We start from the raw sequence: 7934 nt of genomic DNA, 5'->3' as shown, positions 1-7934 counted from the left end.
GAAGATATATTCCCATACTTGTCGATCGATGCATTAGGACTGTTATCAATAATGTCAATTCTGAAGTTTTTGACATTAAATGTTATAAGGAAGTAGTGTTTCTCCTTGTAGCACGAGAACATGAACTGTAAACAGGAACAAAAAGAAGAATAAAACATTTTTTAGTAGTGTAAAGCATTCAAATCTATTAAAAGGTTAAGATTTTCTGAATGATAAAAGTATCTTACAAGGTCTACTGTGTGTGGTTTCAACCAATGACAGATTTTCATCTCAGTTAGAACGCCGCTCACAAACCATTGCTTCCTTTTTTCCTCGTCTTCATTTGTTTCAAATACTGTTATGATCTGAAATTTAAAAAGAAAATATCTATTTTAAATTAAACTGGAACGGAAAAAATAAAAAAACTAAGTAAACAAAATTAATCACTCAACAATGGTAATGTTGGGAAAAAAAATCTTGATGGAGCATGTGAGTCCTTGAAAATTTCTTATTATTCATCATCATAAGCCAAACGTTTAAGACGTCATCAGCTACATATACATTGATGTCTAGTGTCCGTAATTCCTTCCTAGCTAGACGTATGCCCTCGATGTCGACAACCCTCTCTCTGTTTAAATTAATAGTAAAGTAACGTAGTAAAAACAATGTCAGAGAAGTGCCCTTTCTACTCAAATGTAAGTGCACATGTATGCAAATTAGATGTGCACTTTTAACTGTGATGAAGGTGCTTAATTTAAACAACCAAAAATAACTTAATAAATCAACTAAAATTGAAATGTTCTGATTTATAGTTATACCTATCATCTCTGAGTGGATCATTATTGTATGAGAATAATGTTCTCTCTAATTCAGTTACTTTACTTGTAGCATCAATTGCTTTGTCGTTGATAGGTGATTTACAGCTAAGAACCAAATTTGATGTCTTCTTCTCCTTCTCATCATAAATTTCTTTTTGAGGAGTTATCTCAGATCCTATCCCCTAAAAAGTTGTATCCTTCTTCCCACAGTCAACAACAATTGATGAAGCTTTGACAGTTAATTGTTTTTGGTGAACGTTGATGTCATCACCAATTTTGCGCTTTTTGGGTGAAGAAGGTTCATCACCTTCTTCCCTTGTTCTTTTATCAGCAATCTACTATGAATTATAAAAGAACGATTTAATTTAATAGAATGATAGAGTTCAATTTATGTTCATACTTGAAGTGCACTTTTTTTTTATAACTTTTCAGTTAAAGTGCAATATATCACTTTTTTATAACAATGCTTTTGAAATTTCTTTTGAAGTTATTTGTACTCTGTTGTGTGATAGGATTCCAAACGTGTAATTGATTACCTTTGTAACATGAACACCAGCATCTATATTTTCTGTTGTTTTTGCTTGTGTTGGCAAGGTTTTCGAGTCTACTTCACTGGGGGGTTTCTTTGTTATAGCAGGCCTATCACTTGTTGTCTTTTCAGAATCTGTCTTAGTCTCCACACCCCTTGAAACAGCAGTAGAAGCTTCTTCAGTGTCCTGCTATGAATGAGGTAAAAACATTATATCAAACAATAATTGACAGCATCATAAGCATTTGAATCATCAGAAACATAGTGCACTTCAACACAGAGTGAAGTACACTGGATCATCATGCCTGAGTACACTTCGAGTGTAATGTGAAGTGCACTTTTAACCAGAAAATTAGTGCCCTGTTTTAAACCTATATTTTTTTATAAAATACTTATTGGTACATTTTTACCTTTCTATCTTCGACTTTACTCTTGGTTTTATCAGAATTTGATTCGCTCTGAGTAATCTATTATGAATAAGGAAGAATATTAGAAAATCAAAAGAATATAATTTGTGTAGTTATAACCAAAACAAATCACTTTTAGAAACTTGTGCACTTTATTTTAGTTTTAAGTAATGCTCACTTCTACTGTTTAGAAAAAGTGCACCAACTTAACCTTTTTGTATGTAGTATATTTGTAAAAACATTTCTACCTTACTCACTTGAAGCTGAGTCATTTCTTTGTTAGTATTTGATTGCTCCTGAGTGTCCTTCTATTAATTACAAAAGGAATTTGAGTAAAATGAAAAAGTTGCACTGCAAGGTATTCTCGAAGTGCACTTAATTATGAAACCAGAGTGCACTTCAATATAGGACATGAGTTCAATTTGATTTAAATGAGGAACTGAGAAGTATGTAAATAATTACCTTTCTAACATCTACAACAACATCCATTCCCTCTTGGATCTCTTTTTATGTTGGCAAGGAATTTGTATCACCTCCAATTTCAGTCTTGTTTGGTGGTGAAGGCTTATCACTCGCTGTTTTCTCAGAATTTGTTTTACTCTCACAAATTTTTGATACAGAAGTAGAAGCTGCTTCAGTATTCTTCTATGAATGAGGAAAAGACATTATAAGAACACAAAATTTGCAGTTCAGAACCTAAAAAAAAATTCTCTTTTTCATATATGAATTTAGTCCAGTTAATAAAATATAGAAATGCACTTTGGTATACTAGATTGAGTGCACCTCTTTAGCCTATTTATATGAAGTTTTATTTAGCTTGAAAGTTTACCACTATTTCTTCAACTTGACTCTTCTGTTTGATAGTGTTTGAATCCACATCAGTGTCTTGCTATGAATGAGTATAAAAACATCATGTAATTAAATCAAATTTGTGCAGTTAGAAGAAAGTAAGATTTTTCTTCTTATATTGAAGTGTACTTATCAACATATTTACCTTAGCCTCTTCCTCTTGACTATTCTTCGACCCTCCAGCAGCGGCCTCCTATGAATGAGGAAAATATTTTTTAAATACTACCAAAAATAAAAGTGCAATATAGTTCATAAAATAGAGCGAAGTGCATTTCTACAGTTAGTTCTAGTGCACCTCTTTGTTAACTGATATCTACATAGGGTTATTTATTCAAACAGTTCACTTTGTTCCCCATGTAAATCAGTAAATTTAAATTTGAGATAAAGGAATCTTTTAATCTATGTAAATGTTCATGATAATGTAATACATACCTTTCCCACATTCGCAACTACTTGAAATATATCATCGATGCCTAAATCAAATTTTGGGGTAGACATACTTCTGAAGTTTTTGCATTTCTTGGATCATGTACTCCTATCACTTGCTGTTTTTGAAGTTCTAGACTCAACGGATTTTGTTTGTGGTTTATAACTCTTTGTTTTCTCACTGCTCTTTCTTGATTCGGACCTTTCATGTTTTAATATCTTAATGGTTGTCGTGCTATCTTCTTTGTTCTCCTCGTTATCACTTGTATCAGTTAGAACAATGACCTCAACAACATCATTTTTTTAACAACATCCTCTTTTCCAGAAGGAGGTGTATCCAGAACCACTGCATCAATAATCTCATCTGTTTCTTGAATGTTACACTGTCCCTGAATGGATCCTTTTTCTTCTTTCTTCTTTTCTTCATTTCTAATTGTTTCGTTCTCATGCTGTTGCTCTTGATGCTGATGTGATTGTTCTTAATGTTCTTGTACTTGCTTCTGGCCTAGCAGTTGAACAGGGTGTTCATCATCTAGCTCTTTCTCTTGTTGTTGCTGTTGATGAGGGTTGTCTCCCCCTTGATCCTGCTCGCACTGGTTTTGTTTTTCAGTTGCTTCTGCATCTCCTTCATTTTGTACCTCTCTATCATCTTCTACATTTATGGTAACTTCAACATGGTTGTCATCAGACTTTTTGCTTTCTTCTCTTGATTGATGATCCCATCCATGTTATCATTCTTTTCTGCTCTTGACATCATAAATGTAGCCTCTATTTCTTCGATGCATTTAATAACGAACGGATCGCTGAAGAACTTGTCCTGGCTATCCTGCGAAAATCAGAAAAATTATGTATGTCAGAATAAGGTAAAATTAGTTTATTTATTTTTACATAAGAGTTCAGTTATTTTCTTACCTGTGATTGTGAAGATTGGTAGTTCTGTGAACCTTGCAGAATTCTTATATTGATTATCTTCTCTATTGTTTCGTTGATTTTGTTGTATGTGTGACTGTCTTGAATTTCCTTTGTGGCTGTGTTGACATGCTTGTGGTAAAGCCTGATTTGCTCGGCAATAAGTCGAGCTATATCAGCTTGTTTGCGTATAAATTTGTAGAACTTTCCTCCATCACCCATGTCAATGTTGTCATCTATTCTTGAGCAACCAGCACCCTGTTCTTCTACTTCGTCTCTATGATCAGGTACTGGCAGTACTAGCAACGGTGCTTCTCTAACATAGCCACGCTCAAAACCCATTCTCAACCGCATGTTCTGCAGTGCTTTGAAAGTTTCAATCTTGTAACCCTTAATAATTGGATAAGCTCGGGCAGGCTCCTCGCCATACCTGATCAATCTATCACAGTATAGAACCTGTAATAGTAAGAAGAGTAGAATTAAAGATTTCTGAAATGTGAAATAGTCTATACCATAAATATGTTATAAGAGATACACGAAAGTTCGCCCCCCCCCCCCGGATCCAAGGGAAGTGCACCCCTAAGGGAAAAGGAAGTGCACCCTTAAGGGAATATGAAGTGCACCCAGGTGTAGGAAGAATTTTGCTCTGGACTGTGTATCCCTAGTGCACTTATTTTTTTACATTTAAAGTATACTTTTTAAGATGCAAGAAGTTTTTATTTTGGGAGGAAAAAAACAAGGAAGTGCACACTCCATAAGTGTAGATGTGCACTCCCAAGATGTAACAGAGTGCACATATGGAAGGAACAATGTCTACTCATGAAACTAACTCACCAGTAGGAGAAGATGAGGCCCCTTGAATGTTGAGTTGTCACTACAGTCGTTTTTCAACTCACACAACCTCAAACGACATAGACGGCACCAGTTATAGTTTGACAAATCATCCCCTCTTGTTTTGTCTAACCAATTAATGAACTTAGATGACACGGTGCCATTTGCTGTTTTCTCAATTACAATGGAATAGAACAAAATAGAAAAATCTAATACAAAAGTACCATCTGCATTTACATTTTCTTTGAGTTTTTTTACCAAATCAGAATAAAGAACAACTTTGTTATTCGGGAAGGTTGACTTCCAAGCTCTTAATTTCCCTGTGTTTGAACTCAGGAGTTGAAATTCGACTTCTCCTCTTGGTAGACCAAGATATTGATGTATGATAGCGTCATTAACCACTATGTCTTCAAGGCCATTCCCGAATTTCAACGAGCAAGCTGCTGCATCAAATTTCCCTACAAGCCAGTCACATAGCAGGTACGGCAATGTTTCTATGTTCCAACAAAAAAGATGCTCCAATCCCAATCTCCTAAGAGCCTGTTTTTGGTTTTCATTGAATTATCTTAACAATGAACAGATGACACCAATTGATCCACGTCTTTTCTGCTTTGTTACACGCTTTATGTCAGGGCTGTCATCGGATTCTATATATATTCTTTGCGGTTTTGTCATTTCCAACCTCTCTGTTTTTTGTTTCTTGAGTTTCCCTACAAAGACATAATTAAAACACCTATGAAATCAGTAAACTTGCTTCAAGTTTCTTTTGGAGGTGCACTTAACATTTAAAAGAGAAGTGCACATAATCATATAAACTGAGTGCACTTCAACATGAATCCGATGTGCAATTAATTATCTAAACTGGGTGCACTTCGTCATAAACGAGAAGTGCTCTTTATGTTTCTTATGAAATGCATCAGTATAAGCAACAAAACAAAGGGCACTATTTTTTTAAATGGCAGTGCACTATATATACTATTCAGAGTCCACATTATTCTTCATGAGAAGAGCATTTCCAAGTGAAAGAGATGTCCACTCTAAGTGAAAATAACAGAGGGCACTTCTATAGTGAAAACCAGTAGTATGAATACTATATTTTTTACAAGTGTACTTCAAACAAAAACAGACAAGTGCCCTTATTTTTCTTATCAAATGTATCAGTATAAGCAAAAAAACAAAGGGTAGTTTTTTTAAAATGGGGGTGCACTATATAGACTATTCAGAGTCCACATTATTCTTCATGAGAAGAGCATTTCCAAGTGAAAGAGAAGTCCACTATAAGTGAAAATAACAGAGGGCACTTGTGCAGTTAAAACCAGTAGTATGACTACTATATTTTTTATAGTTGCACTTCAAACAAAATTAGAAGTGCTCTTAATCATCGAAAGTAAGTGCCCTTCAACATGAAACTGAAGTGTACTTAATTATCTAAACTTGGTGCACATCGTCATAAATGGGAAGTGCACTTAATCATCTGAACGGAGTGTACTTCGTTATAAACGTGAAGTGCACTTTAACCTAAAACAGAGTAGTAAAACTCGAAAACAGACATTGGACTTCATTTGTTACCTTTTGATTTTGTTTCCATTCTTGTCTTTTGCTTTTGCGATTGTTGTTCTTCATGATACTTGTCTTCTATGGGTTTATAAACCGTCAGCGCTGTTTTAGTTTGTTGGTTTTCGCTGGTGTCTTCAATGAATACTACTCGTTTTTTCTCGTCTTTCTTCTTCTTCCTTATATAAACTTGTTTCAAAAAAATATCGCATCAACAAACAACAGAATATGAGTTAATAGGAGCAAATACATTCTTGTTTTAGCAAAAAAAACAACTTTGCATGCCAAAAAACACTATCATATTAAGGGGGGAAAAACGAACGAAAAGAAAAATCTGTGTTTAGGGTTTTGATTTCTCACCAGCTTTGACTTCTGGAACTGTGCGATTTTCTCCTTCTTTGTTTGTAGACATGTTGTTTGAGTTGAAAAACTGCCTTGAAATCTATAGAGTTTGATGTTTTGTGTGTTTTAGGACTGATTTTTTGCTAGGGTTTTGAACGTCTTTCTGTTTGCGATGTGAGAGGTATTGAGAAAGCAGGGAAATTGTGAGAGAGTGTGAGAGAGAATGAGAGCGTGTGAGAGAGAATTCGTAACCGTAGGAGGGAAGAACGAAACTGGAGAGACAGTTAGTGAGTGGGGGGTGTGAGCGCGTGTTGTACTATTATGCTTTTTCGATCAAAATTTATCGACGGCTGTGATGAGTCCGCACAGTCCGCAGATTAGTTTGAGTCCGCACCAGATCGACCCTCTAGATTAGGGGGTTAAAATTAATAAATGTTGAATTTAATATTTCCATTTCCATCATAATAATACTTATAAAGTTGGGTTTTTAAAGCATTAAATTAATATAAAATCAACCCATTCTTATTTCTCTAATCTATTATATATAATAGTTAGGCTGTACCATTTTCAGTAAATGTCTTATTGAATGTCAAAGTAATGGCATTTAACAATTCAATTCATCCGGTCAAAGTAATGACATTTAATGCAAAAATTACAAAAGTTCAAAAACAATAAATGACCAATAACTCATCCTACTAAAAATTAATGGAGTATTTTTAAAAGGAAATGTATTATTTTCAACTTAGTTTTGTACATAATTTATAGTTCCATACGAGTATCAAATTACACAAAAAATATTTATCCGCTGGTAAAAATATAAACATTTTATCAAATATTGAGTAAAGCATATTACAGAAATCACAATCGCAAAGTTCAATTGTATTATTTGAAAATAATGTTTAATATGTAATATTATGTTTATATAAACATTTTATCTAATGTAGAGTAAAGCATATTAAAGAAATCACAATTGCAAAGTTCAGTTATATTATTTGAAAATAATGTTTAATATGTAATATTATGTTTCAATTCAAAATCATATACATGAGAACCTACATGTGTACCTTTTAAAATTTTATAATCACATTTTCTAATATATATAAGTATCTTGCACATATCAAAAATAATAAATGTCCTCAATATACCCTATTAAATATCTTCTAATTAATCTTAAAAGATAAAAAGAAGACTCAAGTAGTTCTCATTAGTTTAACTCTCAAAAAATAAATGACTCAATAATTCTAAGTAATTGTCTTTAGCTAAAAAAGATATCAATTATTATTGAAATCT

The sequence above is a fragment of the Phyllobates terribilis genome, unplaced genomic scaffold (genome assembly GCF_046119375.1).
Source record: "Phyllobates terribilis strain yellow unplaced genomic scaffold, ASM4611937v1 Scaffold_5182__1_contigs__length_53763, whole genome shotgun sequence".
Lineage (NCBI taxonomy): Eukaryota > Metazoa > Chordata > Amphibia > Anura > Dendrobatidae > Phyllobates > Phyllobates terribilis.
The sequence above is the reverse complement of the archived record's forward strand: the minus strand, read 5'-3'. Positions refer to the sequence as shown.